Here is a 17801-nt window from a genome sequence, read left to right as displayed (position 1 = left end):
GGAAGGTGCTTCTTCCCGGGGCAGATCATCACCGAGAGTGGGGGGAGTGCTGGGTGACCTGAGCACAGGAAGGGCCACTACTGACCAAGGAGACAGGTAAAGCTCCATCCAGGCTGCCCAAAACACGTCAGCCAAGGCAGCGCAACTAACGAAAGCTACAAGACAGCAGGAATGCTGGGCAACCCGAGAAGCCAGAGATGAAGGGCTCCCTGGAAGCAAGAACCAGAAAGGAATCGTCGAAGAGCCTGGGAACAGATCGTGGCTGTGAGGACTCCGCGGTAAGAAGACGGGGCCCCCGTAAGTGTGCCCTCTTTCCCGGCCTCCAGGATGAGCTTAACAGGGAGGAGAACGATCTGAACCGAGAAAGCTGCAGCACTGTGATGAAGACGCAAGTTGTCGTTCAGTCACTACATCATATCCGACTCTCTGCCTCCCTGTGTGGACTGCAGCACGCCAGGCTCCTCTGTCTCCCGGAGCCTGCTCCAACTCCTGTCCATCGAGTCGGGGATGCCATCCCACCACCTTATCCTGTTGCCCACTTCTCCTCCTGCCCTCAGTCTCTTCAGTCTTCCCCAGTATCAGTGTCTTTTCCACTGAATCAGCTCCTTCATCTGCTGGCCAAAGTTTTGGAGCTTCAAATTACAGTATTCCAAATAACACTTTCTGGACCTAAAATCCATGATTTTCAAACTCGAACTGTGGTAGCTGAAAGGTCACAGTAGAGACTTGAAACGTGACACGGAAGACCAGGTATAAGACACCTTAGTGCACGAGGCAAACGAGAGAGAGAGAAAGAGAGAGAGAGAGAGAGAGAGAGAGAGAGAGAGAGAGATTGTGGGTAGAGGACAGCCTCAGAGGAAACAGCAAGGAAATGTACTTGTTAGCAGCAAGACTTCCTTCTGACACTAAAAGGGACCGACGGAGGAAAAGAATACAGTAGTAACAGAAGAAAAGCTTCCCAAGAAGAGCAAGCCCAGGGTCTACCTGGAGTTGTGTAACACAGGAGTGAATTAAGATCTCTTGAATAAAAGGGGCATCCTAGGGGAAGACTGTTCATAGTCCAGAATTTTAAATATGAAACTTCTGCAGCAAAACCTAAGAGTTGGGGGCAGGAGTAAGACCGGAGAGCTGAAATCTTTAAGGGGGAGAAGGGAGCAGTCAAATGGAATTCAGATGGTCCTGGCAGAAGCAGCAGCGGACACCTTGCTTTAGATAATAAAGAGATAAGCATCTGACAATGAAAGAAAAGGGAAGACAGCCATTAAAAAAAACTTACTTCCAAATTAAGAGAAAAATATGAAAGAGCAACTTGATCAAACCAGTAAAAATACGGAAAAGAAACAGAAAAATTCAAGAGTATCAGTCATCAGTTTAAATGTGAATTCTCTCCTTAAAAGAGGAGACAGGTTGAGGTGGGGTGGTGGGGAGGGACACCAGAAAACCAGGATACATTACATGGAAAAAACCCGCTTCAAAAAAAGTAGCTTAAAAAAAAAAAGGTTGAAAACAAAGAAAGAGATACGAAGCTAGTGCAAACACAAAGAACAGGGAGAGATACTCTTAGTATTAACCAGGGTGGGATTTAAAGGCAATTGTGGCATTTATAACAGGAACAGTTTATAAAAATAAAACATTCATAAACCTGTACCCATGAACACTTACATCAGATAAATACATAGAACAAAGACTAGGAACAATACTATGCGAACTGAATGGAAGTGCAGTTCAGGTGGAAGGCCTTAGCAGCTTCTCCCAGACTTGGACAGACTCCAGAAGCACAGTGCAAGCAGGGCGAGGACTGTCCCTTTTGGTCAGTGTTCACAGGTCACCCTCCGCTAAAACAGGGACAAAAGGGACTCCTAGTTATTCAGAACATTCCTGGATAACCTTGGGTCAAAGAGGGTAACAAAAGCAAAGCCCTAAGTCATCTAGAAAGCCATGGAAAGAAGATAAACGCAAAAGGAACGGGACACAGCACAGGCTTTCACCGGCTCAGATGAGATTTGGGTTTTATGTATTTTCATTATTGAAGAACAATGAAAATAAAGAACTGGAAAATAACCCAACAGAACAGTAAACAAATCCAAAGTTGGTTCTCTGAAACAAATTCCTCACAAGTTCCATTAAGGAAAAAAAAATTACTGCAAAGAAGGTATAATCACAGTCACAGGGACCACAGGTATGAAGATGGCCACAAACTTGAAAATCCAAAGAAACGCGTGATTTCTTGGACACTGTAAATGACCGAAACCGAGCCAAGGACTGAAAACCTGACGAGACAAATATCACTGAACAGCAGAATAAAGACTCTACCAATGAAAAAGGGGCCACGACCGGACAGAACTAGCGCTCAATTTCAGCCACACCTGAACAGATAAACGCCTAAGTGACCTAGACCCAAGCCACCATGGAAGAGGAGGAAGCATTCCAATTTATTTACGAAGACAGCACAACTCCAGTAAGAGACCCAGATGAAGAAACGGTGAGCAAGTGGGCTGGCTGCCGGTCATTCTCACTCAAGAATATGAATGCAAATCCTCCGTGGAATACTTGCTAGCAATTATAACCCAGAAATGGACCCAAAGCAGCTATCAGTGCAAGCTGTTACAACAGATTAGAGAAAACCATATGTGAATACGTGCTGAAGACTCAGCAACCGACTCTAATAAAAACACTAAGTGAGGAAGCTGCTTAAACACCTTTCAGAAACCAATGGCAAATGTTATTCTCTAAACAATAGATGCTAAATTATTTAAATTACAACCACTAATTAGGAAGGGATGGCCGTTACCACCATAGTTATCTTAAAACTCTTATGAAAAATTCCAAACATCTACAAAAATAGAACAAAACCCCACGTAACACCCTCAAATATCCCCTCAGCCACTGTTCCCACCCTTGATTATGAATACTAGATAGTTCTAAAAAGTTCTATTCTGTACTAGCGAGGAATACCAGGAAATGGAAATGGTAGGGGGAGGGGAATGCCATTTATAATTGAGCAGAAACAAAAGAAATGTAGGGACAACTAGGGAGAAAACAGGCCTCGCAAAATTCATTCATTTCTATTTTCCTAAATTAGTACGTAAACATGGTCTAACCCCAGACGGACTTCCTAATGACGTTATTTTCCTTTAAGGACTGGATACAATGACTTTCAAGTTCACCTGAAGAATAAATGCAGATAGGAAGACCAGCTGTCACAGACGTCTGCTTCAAGCCAGCCCGGAGTGGCCGAGGACTGTGCCCAGTCTCTCTGGAGCTTCTGCATGCCCGCCCTCACTGAACTCGGGGCCCCTGCCCGTGCTCTGACCAGCTTCAAGGGAGCACCCTGATAACAATGGACCTGGAGCACACGCGAGCCCAGGACTGGGGCTGCCCACAGGCAAGAAGGGGACCATCACCCCTACCGGCTACCTCCCACTAAGACCCATCTTGATGGACACACATGGGGAAAATGAGACGACCACTATCTGGAACAGGACGTGAATTCTTAAAAAACAGTTGTCTAATTTTTAATCCTACCAAGTTTCTCTTATCACAATGCATTTCTTTCATACAATACTAAGGATGTTTTTCCCCTGAAATATAATTTGGATGCACTATGATTTTCCAACAGTTTAAGTTATTAACTGATCACTCTAAGATGAAAGAAATTCAACATTATTCTGTTGAACTTAACTACCTGCTTATCAGTCAGAAAGTCTCAATCCAGAAACACAAAAAATGCCAAGCACTGTGATTAATTTAAACCTTGGAAGAAGATCAATCAGATCCCCAAATCTCAGAAATTCGGTTAAAGGAAAACTTTATGCACTCAGGTTGTACTCATTCTAAATAACAGAAATGGCTTAAAGTTCTCTCCTGGACCCACGGCTTCCTTCTTCCAGACAGCAATAGCATGCCAAAACACAGAAGAAGTCAACTCTTCTAAAGCAAACAGAGACAGAGAACAGATGGCTAAAGCTCGATTCCTGGCAACATAAACTTGCTTTGCTTAGTGGCATTTGTGTGTGTCACTGGACCGCCGCAAACCTCCCTTCACTGATATGTCATCCTTGGAGCTCCATACAGTATCCTAACGTACAAACGATCCTGCAGTGTAGGACCTCAGGGTCTGTGATCCCTCACGCAGAGCCTCTGGAACACTTAGCGTTCAGCCTTTGGGTCTGACAGGACACCACAAATGCTCCTCACAGCACAACGGCAGCCCCCCACCATCAAATGTCCTTTCTCTAGTGACAGTGTGACTATCAGCACAAAACCAGACAACTAAGACTATAAAAATGGCTTCATCCCAATTCTGCCTCCAAATGACTTTTCACATTCTTTTCTCTCTGGGGGAAAAAAAAAAAACAAACACCCAACTTTTTCTTTTCCAGCAGTTTTTGGTTTTCGAGTTGGGTACAAAAAGGGCCTGAATCACATTTATTAAAGACCACACAGAGAGGTTCGTGCCTATGGGTCCTATCCCATTTCCGTAGGTCACTCTCCTAGTTTAAGAACTGTAAGAATGCAAATTGGACAGAAAAATGAAAAAAATAAAATAAAAATTAGGATAAAGTTAATGTGGAGAAGATCACTGCCAAGGTTCATGGAGAGTTAGGAGGCTGCATGATGCAAAGAAAGCCTGAGTGGGAGCTACCAAACCCGGAAAGAACAGAACCTCAGACTACAAACAGGAGGAGAGGGCCTGCACGACCCCACACCATTGCCATCATCTCCCCTAAGGACGGGTCGGGGGGGGGGGGGGGGGGGAGAGGGGCTACTTTGGGCCCTGGCTTGGTCTGGAGGTATCGTGAGGATCTGAGTAGTTCGAAAGAGCTCCGAAAGTCGGCTACATGTGGGTCACCATGCCAAGCAACGAGTAATGCTGGGCAGGTCCGCGCCCCTGCCCCCTCGCAAGACGGCGACCACACGGAGCAGCAGAGGCTGACATCGGGCCAACACCTCCTTCGGGGAAAGTCTAATCCGGGCCGAGTCCGGGGCAACAAAGCCAGTAACCAGGCAGCGAACGCTGGAGACAAGCGGCCCCAGACTCGAGGCAAGCTCTGGACCAGGGCAGACAAGGACCACCGCAACTGGAACTAACAACTCAGCGTGGAGGGGCCCGTGTCCACGTCTGGGGGACCCAGACAAGGTGGGGGAGACGAAAACTGGGCAGAAAGCCAACCGGGGGTCCTTGGGCCTTACGGAGACACAGGTCGGCCCCACCTAGGGCCTGCAGGAGAACGGACACCCCCCCTCCGCCCCGGCGCTCCCGCCCGCCCCCGGGGTCAGCGCTGCACGAGCCTCCTCCCCACCCCGAGTCCTGTCCACCGCCGAGAGGAGGGGCGGCCGGGGCCCCGCGCGCTTCCTCTCGGCCGGGGCGGGCAGGAGGGGGAAGCGCCCACGTCGGCCCGACCCGCACCGTCCCTTCCGGACCACGTCCGCCTGCGAGCGCCCGGCGCCCCGGCCCCACTGCTGACCACGCCCCGCACAATTCCCCCGAGGTTAGCCAGGGCCACTCGGCTTCCCCGCGGACACACCCCGCCGCCTCCGCCCGCGCCAGGGCCCCGGGGGCGGGAAGGGCCGGGGACTCGCACCGGCTAGGGGAGAGGTGAGCGGGGAGGCCCGGGGAGCGGGAGAGGGCCGGGGAGGGGGGAAGACCCGAGAGTGGGGAAGGCCTGGGGAGATCCGGGGAGCGGGGGGAGGCCCAGGGAGATCCGGGGAGCGTGGGGAGGCCCGGGGGGGGGGGGGGGGGGAATCCAGGAAGCGGGGGGAGATACAGGGAGGCCCGGGAAGGTGGGCGGAGGCCGGGGGGTCGAGAGGGCCCAGGAGCCCAGGCCGGCCGCCCCTCCTCGGCCCGCGTGTCTCCCGGAGCGATCACGGTCCGGAGCGGGCGCCGGCCCAGTGCCGTCGGCCCCCAGCTCGCGCCTCCAAGGCAGCCGGGCCCCACGGGGACATACTCACCGCCGACTTGCCGAAGAACTGAGACCAACCGACCGCCCTGCCGACCCGCCCAGCGCCAGCCGCGCGCTCGCGCCCCGCCCCGCCCCGCCGCGCGCGCGGGCGGATTGAGTCATCACGCCGCCCCGCCTCCTTGCCAACGCTTTCCTCCCCGCCCCTCCCCGCCAGCTCCCAAGTGCGCAGGCGCAGCCTCGGCGCCCCGCCGTTTCCGCCTCTGCGCAGGCGCCGTGCCCCTCCCACGGCGGTTGGCCATATAGAGGCTGGGGGGGTGGGGGGGAGGTCAAGCGTAGCCTCTTCTCCTTTACCAAGATGGCGGCTCGTCCCTGTTTCGCCACAGTTCCTACCTTATGAGCTTGATTTCCTTACACTGATAAGAGAGGAACAGGTAATGTAACACTTTGCCTTGTGGATAACTAGAATGAGGGGAAGAGAGTTTCTTTAGATGGAGCTTAATGACCAGGGAGGAGGAGAGAGGCGGACGGGGGGAGGGCAGGTGGCAGTAAGAGTTCGGAACGACCACGGGGAGGGGGGACATTTCGCATCTGAGTCTCTCCTCCAGGAAGATGGCGGCAGCACCGAGCAAGGAATGCCGGAGCTGGGCCAGGGAGGGACGGCGAGCGGCCCGGCGGGGCTGCTCTATCCCCGGGCCGCCGTCGTCTCGGTGGTCGGGCCTTCGTCTCCATTGGCTGCCGCGGGTCACGTGGGCCTGCGGCTCCTACGCGGACCATAGAGTTGGGCGCCCGTCCCCGGGGACGTGGCCTCCCTGAGCCCAGGGCTGGGGCCCCCGTCTTGCGCTAGGTGAGGCCTGGGGGCTCCTCCAAGCCCACTGCGGCTCCGCGGCTCGGGGCGGGAGGGCCACGTGCCGGCGGGGGCCGGCCGTGTCTGGCCGGTTTGCCCCGGCTCCCGCGACCTGTAGGCCCGGCACCTGGCCGGGAAGCTGGGCGCGAATGCCTCGACTGTCAGTAAACACGACTCTGGAGTTTCCACTAGGCGACCGCGCGGTGCGGGGAGCCGGAAGGTGCTTGTGCCCGAAGGGCGTCCTGACGAGGCGCCTTTGGAAAGTGAAGAGCTCAGGGCCGGGCGTCCCCTCCCGGTCCACCCAGGGGACGGGAAGGGCAGCCCCTGCGTGGCGTCCTGGCGCCACGTAAAGACGGTGGAAGGCCGGCCTCTGTATCTTACTAAGCACCGTCCGAAGGAATGTAGATGAGTCCTAGCGGAATCCTCAGGAACAGGGTGGTTTACCCTTGAGGTCCTCGATTCGTGTCCTCGGCTGCCCTCAGGATCGCCTGCACCCGCGGCGGTGTCCGCAGCAGGACACGACGGGACGGGCGCTTCCTCTGCAGGTGGTTTCTGAGGCCCTGTTACGACGGGGTGCGTCACAGTTAGGATTTTGTCTGAGGCAGCTGGTAGTGCTCTTCTGCAGAACAAGCTCCATGTGGGTTTCTGGGAGCAACCTGGGCTAATGAGACGTTGGACGAAGTCTAGTGCTCAGGGTGGTGGTTGATGCTTCTGAGCACGAAGCACCCCCACGCTAAGCTCAATAAGTACGGTTTATATTCGAGTCCTTAAGTAGTTGAGAAGGTATTTGGTTCAGAATGGCTTCCGTTGTTTGAACTCCCAGTTCTCTGGATCTGAGACATCAGCCACCCTCTTATCAGGAGAGTTTTAGGTTTGGAGAAAACTGAGCGTACCCCCTCAAGTCTTGAAGGACATTTGAAAGCCATTGGAAACACTGAAGAGGAAACTTGCCTGTAACTGCTGTTAGTTCCACTCTGTGTCACGCGCTTTCGGGGCTTGCTGCTGCTGCTAAGTCACTTCAGTCGTGTCCGACTCTGTGCGACCCCATAGACGGCAGCCCACCAGGCTCCGCCATCCCTGGGATTCTCCAGGCAAGAACACTGGAGTGGGTTGCCATTTCCTTCCCCCTTTCGGGGCTTATCTCCTCTCTCATCAGGCTGAGGTCACCTGAGTGAAGGAAAGCGCTCCTAAGATGTCGCTGGCCCTCATTGCTGGGCACTTGAGACCCCGCTGGATCCTTGTAACAGCGTGCCCTCCAAGGGACCAGGCTGACCTCTCAGTGTCCTGACGGGAGAATTTCTTCTTGAATCATCAAGTATTTTGTTTCTCCTTGGGTTTTGTTGTTTGGGGTTTCTGGTGGTCTGACTTTCACTTCATGACTACTTCAAGGGTAGAAAATATTTTAAGAAAACTTACTGGAAATGGCACTGTGCCATACTCTTAAGGTTTCTGAGGATGCGTAGGTAAGGACGACATAGACCTTTTGTTTTTTCCTTTTCCTCAGGCAGTTTGTGGTCTAATAGGGGAGATGGCCTTGTAAAGGAGTAGGTTACAGTGTTTTAAGTGCAGCAACGCAAGTATGTACAAGGTACGGAATAGGAAAGGGGCTTCCCTGCTGGCTCAGACAGTAAAGAATCTGCCTGCGATGCAGGAGAGCCGGGTTCTATCCCTGGGTCAGGAAGATCCCCTGGAGGAGGGCATGGCAACCCACTCCAGTATTCTTGCCTGGAGAATTCCATAGACAGTGCAGTCCATATAGGGTCATAAAGAGTTGGACACAAGGGAGCAGCAAGTACTTTCACTTTTGTGGAGTAGGAAAAGGGGGCAGGGATTGCCTGTTGGAAAATCTTCACAAAGAACCTTGTCCTGAAACTGGGGTTTAGAAGATGAATAGGAGTTTTCCAGGTGGACTTGCTAGAAGGGATTAGCTTGTGCAAAGGGGACAAGCAACTGGTATTCGAGGTGGCATACCCTCAAGAGGTTGAGAATTTGGTATACTGCTGGTTTTAACACTCTGACTTGGTGTCACAGGGTTGGTGAACACTCTGACTTGGACAGGATTTCAACTGATTAGTGTCCACCAAGATGACCTGGTGATGTTCAGTCACAAGTGGATCACATAGATTCACTGTTAATGACGGAGAACCCTTTATAGTCCTTATATATTTGGTGTGGCCCATTCTGCACACATTCATCTCACAGGGCTAATGATCAGAGACAGGTTCTTCCTTTTCCTATGAAGAAATAACCCTGGCTCCTGGAAGAAGCAGAGCACACAGCTCAAGTCCAGTTGCTGACTTTTGGTAGCAAAAAGTCCAAGGTGCATGTTGTAAAACTTTTTGATTAAGTATAGAAAGAACCTTAATGTATCTTTTCTCTTGAACTATAAAAGTGCCACAACATCGAACATTTGAAGACCAAGAAAAGAACTAAACTTTTTTATGTATATGCCATTTAAAAACTTGATTATATAAGTTGTTTCGATTTCTTTTTACCCTTTTGTGTTTTAATATCAGATATTTTAGGGATGATACTTCTTGTCAGCTGCCGTGTACCAGGCGAGTTAACAGTCCTTGATAGCACTGGACGAGCCAGACTCGTCTGGGCATACTGTTGTGTTAGTCGTCCTGTTGATGCCTGCTCTTGGTTCGACAGTAGTGCATTGGCCTTTCATGCTCTCCCTTAATGCTGTTTATTGGCACTCATGGTGTTTAAAGTTAAAAATTAATTTTACTTCAAACCAGGATTATATCTTCATGCACCTTTTAAAGGATCAAATAAACCTGGAAAGACTTGAAAGAAAGAAAAACGATCATTTTCGTTCCTCTGATCACGTGTCCTCCCTTCAGAACACCTGTCTTTTCATTTTTTTAATTGATTTTTATTTGGAGGATAATTGCTTTACAGTGTTGTTGGTTTCTGCCGTACAATAGCAGCAGCGTGAGTCAGTCATAAGGGAGTATACCTGTAACCCCTGCCTCTTGAGCCTCCCTCCCCTGCCCTCATGCACCCCTCCAGGTTGTCACATAGCACAGGGTTGAGCTCCCTGTGTCACACAGCAACTTCCCACGAGCTATTTTTGTTGTTCAGTCGCTCGGTCACGTCCAACTCTTAGTGAACCTCATGGACTGCAGCACGCCCGGCTTCCCTGTCCTTCACCATCTCCCGGAGCTTCCTCAAACTCATGTCCATGGAATTGGTGATGCCATCCAACCATCTCATCCTCTGTCGTCCCCTTCTCCTCCTACCTACAGTCCTTCCTGGCATCAGGGTCTTATCTAATGAGTCGGCTCTTCACATCAGGTGGCCAAAGTATTGGAACTTCAGCTTTAGCATCAGTCCTTTCCGTGAATATTCAGGTTTCTTTTCTTTAGGATTGACTTGTTTGATCTCCTTGCAGTCCAGTGGACTCTCAAGAGTCTTCTCCAACACCACAGTTCCAAAGCATCAATTCATCAGCTTTCTTTATGGTCCAACTCTCACATCCATACATGACTAATGGAAAAACCATAACTTTGACTATACGGACCTCTGTTGGCAAATTAATGTTGGCAAACTAGCTGTCTAACATATAGTGTATATCTCAGCGCTTCTCTCTGCCCTGCCTACTCCTCCCCACCCCCAGTGCCCACAAGCCTATTCTCTACCTCTGTGTGTCTGTTCCTGCCCTGCAAATAGGCTCATTAGAACCGTTTTCCTAGATTCTATATATGTGTGTGTAAATATAAAATATATGTTTTTCTCTTTCTGACTTGATGTTACTGTGTATAACAGGCTCTAGATTCATCTACCTCATTTCAACTGCCTCATATTCCAGGACATCTGTCTTTGATGCCATCTCTCACATCCGTGCCTGACTTGCTCGCTCGCTCCTCTTCCCTCCCCGTCCCACACATCGTCTCTTCACTTGACAGGAGATGCAGCATTTCTTGTTCTCACTCACCCCTCTGCCTTTGCTGCACAAATGCCCACAGGAGGTGTGCCTTTAGTTTGCTTGTTGGCTATTAGCATTGGTGACTACTGGTATGCTGTTAGCAGCTGTGCCAGATGGTGTGATGGGACTTCTGGAGTTTTTGTTTTCCCTAAAGTTCATATGAGTAGTTTTGGTTGTTTTCTTAGTTTTCTAGGTATTTGCTGCTAAAATTCAATCCCCAGTTCACCAGTTGTCTAAATCTCCTTCAAGAGACTCCGTCTGTGATCTCATCAGGCTCTGTTGGCCCAGGCCTCCTACCTGCTGGAACCTCACTGCAGGCCTCACTGCTTTGGGTTTCCTGGAACCCCTGTCTTTCTCATTCTTGATTTTTTTCCCCCCCTCTCATTTTGATGGAGCACTTCCTCAAGGAATTGCCTGGCAAATAAAATTTTGAGAGCCTGGATATCTGGAGTGCATTGTTCAGCCCTTGTACTCGAGGGAGAGGTTGAACATCGGTCGCCCCCAGTTTCCGTTTCTCAGTGTTATCCTTGACATGTCAGCAGTTCTGATTCTTGAGCCTTTATGTCTGACTGTGTTTTCTTTTTTGAGGCTCACAGGATTTTGTGTGAAATGCAAAATACCCAGTGCAGTGAAATCCCTTGGAGTCTGTTTTCATCCAATGTCTTGCCGGCCCTTTGGGCTCCTTTATTTTGGAAACTTGCGATCTTCGGTGCTGGGTGTTTTTCTTGATGTATTTGATTTCTTTCCATTCTCTCACCTCTTTCTAGAATTCAACTATTGGACCTTCTGGATTGGCAGTCTGATTTCTTTAGGCTTCCCACTTCTTTCTGGAAACATTCTTGTAGCCCTCCTGTTGAGCTCTTCTCGCTTTCTTTCTTTGCGCTTCTCTCTATCTTTCTGTGTCTTACAGCCCCTCCTGTGTTTGCTTTCTGGATGTACTGTCTCCTCTGATCTCTCTGAGGACGTTGGAGAGTTTTCCCTGAAGTCACCGCTTGCTTCTGGTTGCTTTTTGTGTTGGGGTTCTGGCTTTCAGGGAGTCAGAGCCTTTTCTGGGCTCTCCAGTGAAGCTTGCTTGCCTGCTTACATGTCAGAGGGAGCCTGGCCTCATGCTTGGTTGGGGCCTGCCCGCTGTGACACTGTGCAGGCGCCTGGCTGGGCCATTCTGTACAGCGCCCTTTTGGCTTCTTCGGGTCTCTTTGGAGTCTCCAGAAGAATGCCTCCCAGACTCTTGCCTGGCTTCCTGTCTCTGAGGGGGCCTCCAGTGAGAGGAGAAGGCCAGGACCTTAGCAGTGGCTGTGCAGGAACTACGTTCCGCTGCCTGCAGAGTGGCTTCCCAACACTCGGCTGGTACTGGCGTCCCCAGGACAGGACTTCAGGTTCCCTTTTCCAGAGGGGGAAAAACCACTGCCTTCGTCCAAGAGGCCTGACTGGCAAAACAAAACAAAAAATGGTCTTTTTTGATAGTGTTTTCTTACTACTGCTTTTGTCTGGGCGCACTTGAGCAACGTTATTTTAGCTTACAACTTGAGTTTTGTTTACATTCCTTATTCTTCTGTTCGCTCCATTGTTTGTAGCCCAGCTTGCATTTTACTTTGTCTTAAATGTGTGCTCCAGCACCCTGGTAGGAAGTGGATGGAGGCTGTGAACAGGTCGGTCTTCACAGTAGAGAAGTTCACGTGTGCAGTGTGCAGAGCGAGAGTTCAGTTGCTCATGATCGAAGATGACGTTAAAATCATACTTCCCCTACGGATGGGGAAAATAAACCTGGACATTTTAGTTGATGAGGGTGAGGGGTACAGGTACACCCAGATGTCATGGGGTGCTTCTGTAGCTCGGTTCAGTTCAGTCGCTCAGTTGTGTCCAACTCTCTGCGACCCCATGGACTGCAGCATACCAGGCCTCCCTGTCCATCACCAACTCCCGGAGCTTGCTCAAACCCATGTTCATCGAGTCGGTGATGCCATCCAACCATCTCATCCTCTGTCGTTCCCTTCTCCTCCCTCCTTCAGTCTTTCCCAGCATCAGGGTCTTTTCCAGTGAGTCAGTTCTTCACATCAGGTGGCCAAAGTATTGGAGTTTCAGCTTCAGCATCAGTCCTTCCAATGAACACCCAGGACTGATCTCCTTTAGGATGGACTGGTTGGATCTCCTTGCAGTCCAAGGGACTCTCAAGAGTCTTCTCCAACACCACAGTTCAAAAGCATCAACTCTTCGGTGTTCAGCCTTCTTTATGGTCCAACTCTCACATCCATACATGACCACTGGGAAAACCACAGCGTTGACTGTACGGACCTTTGTTGGCAAAATGATGTCTCTGCTTTTTAATGTGCTGTCAGGTTTTTCAGTCGAGGAGAGAGGAGCCTGGGGGTTGAAGCCCCTGGCAAGAGTGACTGAATTAAAAAAAAAAAAAGATTAAAAAAATAAAAAGAAATTAGAAAAAAGAAGACGAAAGCGTGGCTGAGTTAAGGCCACACCGTGTGCTCGGCCGGAGTCCTGCTGTCCCCGCCAGCAAGGAGGCCCTGGTACCAGAAAATCCACCAGCTTGCTCTGCCAGGCCGGGTTAAGTGTTCCATGCGTGAGCACCCGTCATCCTCGCAGTGACACCAGAGGCGGGTACTGGTTCCACTCCTTGTGCAGGCCAGGGATGGTCACACCGCAGGGATTCGGGGTCTGCCCTGGTCTTCACTCTCAGAAGTTTGCATGCTTAAACATTCACCCTTGACAACTTACCTGGTGTTTCCTCTCAGGGTCTCCAGAGGTGATAGAGCGTTCAGGGCTGGGGCCAGCCAGGCCTCTGCATCGAGGTAGCCATTCTACCTCGAAGGAGACACTGGGAAATTGTCCTGTGCCCTATCATCGAGTCCGTTGTCAGGCATTTATTTTTCACAAAGTGCATACCCGTCAGTAGATTTTCTGGGAGGAGGTGAACAAGTCAGGGTGCCCAGGCCTGAAGCCACTGAGCGCACAGGGCCCGTGCCTGCAGTGACACGCAGTCCCGTCGGGCCAGCTCGCTCTCTCTCTGCTGCACTCGTCTTCCCACCGCCCGTGGCTGCCCCGCAGCGTCACCTTAGGACCCCACAGGCTCCGGGGTTGCCTCCTCTTGGTCCCCCCCCCCCCCGCCTCATCTGGGCTGCAGGAGAAGCTGCTGCTAGGCTTGTGCTAGTTGTGGATCCCCGGCGGTGGCTGGCACCCGTGTGTTCGGAGGGGTGACCTGATGGAGGACAGTGTGGCTTCTGCACCATGTCCGTGACTCATTTTGCTGAGCTGCAGGGGCTGCTGCAGCCGTGGCAGCTTTCTAGGCTCGCAGGCACCACCGCCCCTGGTGGCGCTGGCGTGGGCTCTGCCTGCACAGAAGGGTTCGGAGCAGCCTCCTCGGCCTTCTGTGTGGCGGGTCAGCTCATGCCCGGGCCACTGGAGCCCGGGAAGCTGAGTGTCCTGCAGCCTGATTTCTGTGCTTCCCACCTTTATCTTTCTCTCCGTTTCTGGCAGCTGGTTGGGGTGGGGCTGAGCGTGGGGACCAAGCTCCCGAGGTGGGGCAGTAGCCTCAGCCCAAATGGGCAGGGAGGGCCCTGTGTCTCAGCAGCGGCCACTCTCTCGGCGGGCAGGGTACACTGTCTGCTCGCCTCAGCTCAGCAGCCCTGCTCACAGCTTCTGGACAGGATGGACTGGCCCAGGCTACTTCTGGTTTCTTTGTGGAGGGAGGAAACGACTTTGGTCAGAGGCTGTCTGTGTGCAGCGTTGGCTCTGCTGCATAAACGGGTGTGTGCCCCGGGGAAGTTCCGTTGCACAGACGCGGAGGTGGGCCCCTCCCGCCCCCCGGGTATCGTGTGGGTTGGGCGGCTGGGGTTAGAAGGGGCCTGGGAGGGAGGGCTCTGCCCCGGCCCCCTGCGCCTGTCCTGCAGACCCTGGGCGTGTGCTCCTGGAGCGAGCAGACCGCTCGCAGGTGCCTGGGGAGCACCGCCTGCCTGGCAACCTCCCTGCCCCTCAGGAGGCCCCCCGGGCCCCTGGAGAGCGCTGCTGTCGGGGTTGCCACAGCAGACAGCCTGAGGGACATGGCCCAGCGTAGCACTTGCTGTCCCCAGAAGGGCCCGGCCCCTCAGCGCCAGGAGAGGCCAGAGGGGGAGAGCCAGCCATGCAAGTGTCGAGTTAGAAACCAGTTTTGAAAAGGTGGTGTGCGTTGGCAGTTTCTGCTGCTCTTGAGACTCTGGTTGAGGTGAGTGACGTCTGAGAAGCGGTTCTGCCCCTCAGGGCTCCCTTCTTAGCAGACGGGGTGTGGGTTCTGATGCCTTGAGAACGCATCATCCTTGCTTTAACTCTCTCTCTTTAAATTAAGGAAGAATAGAGGAGAATAAGGTGTTCTGCTCTTTCTGCCTTTCTGATGCGCTCTCCTGACAGTTAGGAGCCATGCTTCCCTCGGTGGTGTCCTGTCACTTATAACAGGAGGCCATGGACTTTGTTGGGACTGTAAACTCACCCTTCACCGCTGTCAGGTGGCGCCCTGAGCCTTGGACGTAAGGTGTGAGGTGATGCCAGTTTGGGGTGGACCCCAAGCTTTTGCTGGCCACTTTGAGCAAAATCAGTGCGTTAACCTAATCAGTTTTATTGTGTATGTGTTACTGCTTCCCTGGTGGCTCAGTGGTAGAGAATCTGCCTGCCAGTACAGAAGATGCAGGTTTGATCCATGGTCTGAGAAGATCCCCTGGAGAAGGAAATGGCAACCCACTCCAGTATTCTTGCCGGAAGAGCCCCTTGGACGGAGGAGCCTGGAGGGCTACAGGCCATGTGGTTGCGGAGAGTCAGACACAACTTAGTGACTCAACAGCAGCTATTCATTTCACTGTTACGTGGTAGCTTTCTCATTTCATTAGTACTTAGCTCATTTATAAATATCTTTCAGATGGAATTGCTGATTTATATTGGCAGTTTTGACTTTTTCTCCTGAGTATGAGATTAGTTAGGTGGTCCTGTCGCCCTGGCTTGAATCAGTGTGTGTGAGATCAACTTGAAGAATAATTTTTTCCTTTAGAAACAAGGCTTCTATTTTGACACGTTTGCTTTTGCTTGGAGCTGACTCTCCCGCCCCTGAGACCAAAGTTCTGTGTTGGCTTTGTCACCGCAGCAGTGAGCTCAGCAGAGCTGCCAGGCTGCCTGTGACCCAGGCCCCTGGGCCGCTCCACTCAGCCTGGCAGTTTCTGCAGCGTCCAGGCCGGATCCCACTGCAGGCAGAGTGACCTCAGACTTGCTGCTGCTGGGGGCCGTCCCGTCATTTCACAGGTGCTGGAGATGAGCTCCGTGTTCCCTTGCGATTGGTGCGTGCGGCTCTATCTGAAAGATGGGGCAGAGGCGATAAGACGGTGCTGCTGGGAGGGGCAGCCTCCTGTGGTCTTTGAAGGCACACTCGGCTCCCCGGCCCGGGAGGTGCGTCGCTGCTGGAGCGGCGAGGCGTGGCGGCCTCTCGCGCTCCGCCGCTGGGCTTCAGCTGTGCCGCCTGCCGGCGCGCTGTGGGCTGGAGCGCCAGGGCGCGAGCCGCAGCCCTGACTCCTGGACGGCTCCACACTGTGTGCGTCGTGTCGGGACTGGACCTCCAAGCGAGACGTGGCATGGGAGGGCTTCCTGTCCAGTCTCACGTGGATAGTTACTAGGTTACTGTTATCAGTTAGTCTGTGGCTTCGCTGAAGGTGTATGGTTTTTGTTTCAGCCTATTAGGAACTTCCTCATATGCATTAGGAGGCTTCTTACAGAGTGCTTTTAATTCCAGTGTCCCTTTTCTTGCCTCCCCGTCTCCTCACCCCAGTCCTGCGGTGGTGGTGCCGTGTGTCTCCTCTCTTTTAGCCGTTGCTGATGGGGTGGCAGCCTCCTAGCCCAGCCTGAAGCCCGCGCTCTCCCTGGGCGGTGTTCGCTTCATGCAGCCTGGCTGGCCCGGTGCTGCCTGCTCAGTTCTGCTTCTTGGTCAGAGAGCAGCCTGTCGAGGCTGGCTCCGAGGCCGCAGCCTTCCTGGACGTGGTATCTGAAAAGCTCTGAGAGCGCTTCCGGACTCCGTCAGGCCTCCTGCCGCGTCTGGAGGCGCGCCGGGAGCACCCGTGGGGACCCTGGCGCTGTCTGAGGGGTGCTGCTCAGCAGCTGGGGATGCACTGCCCCAGCCTCCTTGGTGCTTCCGGTGGTTTAAAGGTCGGCTTTCAGGAACTCTGCGCAGATAGTGTGTACCAGGCTCGAGCATTGTCATGGTGTATCGCGTTCAGCTAGAAACGCTGTTATGCGACATAGACTGTGGGTGAAAAGTGTGCGACTGTGGGTGAAAAGTGTGCGACCTAAATAGTGAACTCCATTGTTGTTCAGTCACTGTGGCGTCCGACTCTCTGCCACCCCGTGGACTGCAGCTCACCAGGCTCCTCTGTCCTCCACTGTCCCCCGGACCTTGCTCAAATTCATGTCCATCGAGTCAGTGATGCCATCCAACCATCTCATCCTCTGTTGCCCCCTTCTCCCCCTGCCCTCAGTCTTTCCCAGCATCAAGGTCTTTTCCAGTGAGTTGGCTCTTCGCATCAGGTGGCCAAGGTATTGGAGTTTCAGCTTTAGCATCATTCCTTCCAAAGAAATCGCAGGGCTGATCTCCTTCAGAATGGACTGGTTGGATCTCCTTGCAGTCCAAGGGACTCTCGAGAGTCTGCTCCAGCACCACAGTCTGAAAGCATCAATTGTTTGGCGCTCAGCCTTCTTTATGTTTCAACCCTCACATCCGTACATGACCACTGGAAAAACCACAGCCTTGCCTAGATGGACCTTTGTTGGTGGAGTGAACGCAGAGTTCACCGTATGTGATTAGAATTGGGCTTCGACTCTGAGTTGAATGGTCAGTGTCATGTGCAGCCCTGTCCTCCGTCAGTGTGTTTTTTTCCAAATGAAGTGGTTTATTTTTTCTAATCACAAGGTAGTGCTATCCTCCATTTAGATATTTAAGAAAAAAAATTCTAGCGCGTACTTTCCGAGCAGTTGCAGCCACAGTGCAGGGCAGATGTTTGTGCACCGCCGGCAGGTGGCTGCGGCCGTGAAGCCCTGGCAGTGCCAGTGTGTGTCCTGCAGACGGGACACTCGGCACAGCCGCCGTGCGTCCTTAGCACCT

The 17801-nt window shown here is 52.4% G+C and overlaps 2 protein-coding genes across 4 annotated transcripts in view; one reads left to right on the top strand and one right to left on the bottom strand.

Moving 5' to 3' along the window:
• SEPTIN2 (septin 2) overlaps nt 1–6065 on the bottom strand; it is a 28095-nt gene extending 22030 nt beyond the window's left edge. Inside the window, exon 1 of one of the 2 annotated variants that reach the window (XM_025289319.3) lies at nt 5953–6065. The gene's annotated coding sequence lies outside the window, so the exon portion shown is untranslated. The remainder of the gene's footprint in view (nt 1–5952) is intronic. The other variant, XM_006077123.4, reaches the window with a different exon arrangement.
• Nucleotides 6066–6191: 126 nt separating this feature from the next.
• The window catches only part of LOC102402039 (high density lipoprotein binding protein), a 58694-nt gene continuing 47084 nt past the window's right edge, over nt 6192–17801 (top strand). Inside the window, exon 1 of one of the 2 annotated variants that reach the window (XM_006077124.4) lies at nt 6192–6334. The gene's annotated coding sequence lies outside the window, so the exon portion shown is untranslated. The remainder of the gene's footprint in view (nt 6335–17801) is intronic. The other variant, XM_006077125.4, reaches the window with a different exon arrangement.

Source organism: Bubalus bubalis, chromosome 6 (assembly GCF_019923935.1).
Source record: "Bubalus bubalis isolate 160015118507 breed Murrah chromosome 6, NDDB_SH_1, whole genome shotgun sequence".
NCBI classification, from domain to species: domain Eukaryota; kingdom Metazoa; phylum Chordata; class Mammalia; order Artiodactyla; family Bovidae; genus Bubalus; species Bubalus bubalis.
This window is presented reverse-complemented; position numbering and strand designations above follow the sequence as displayed.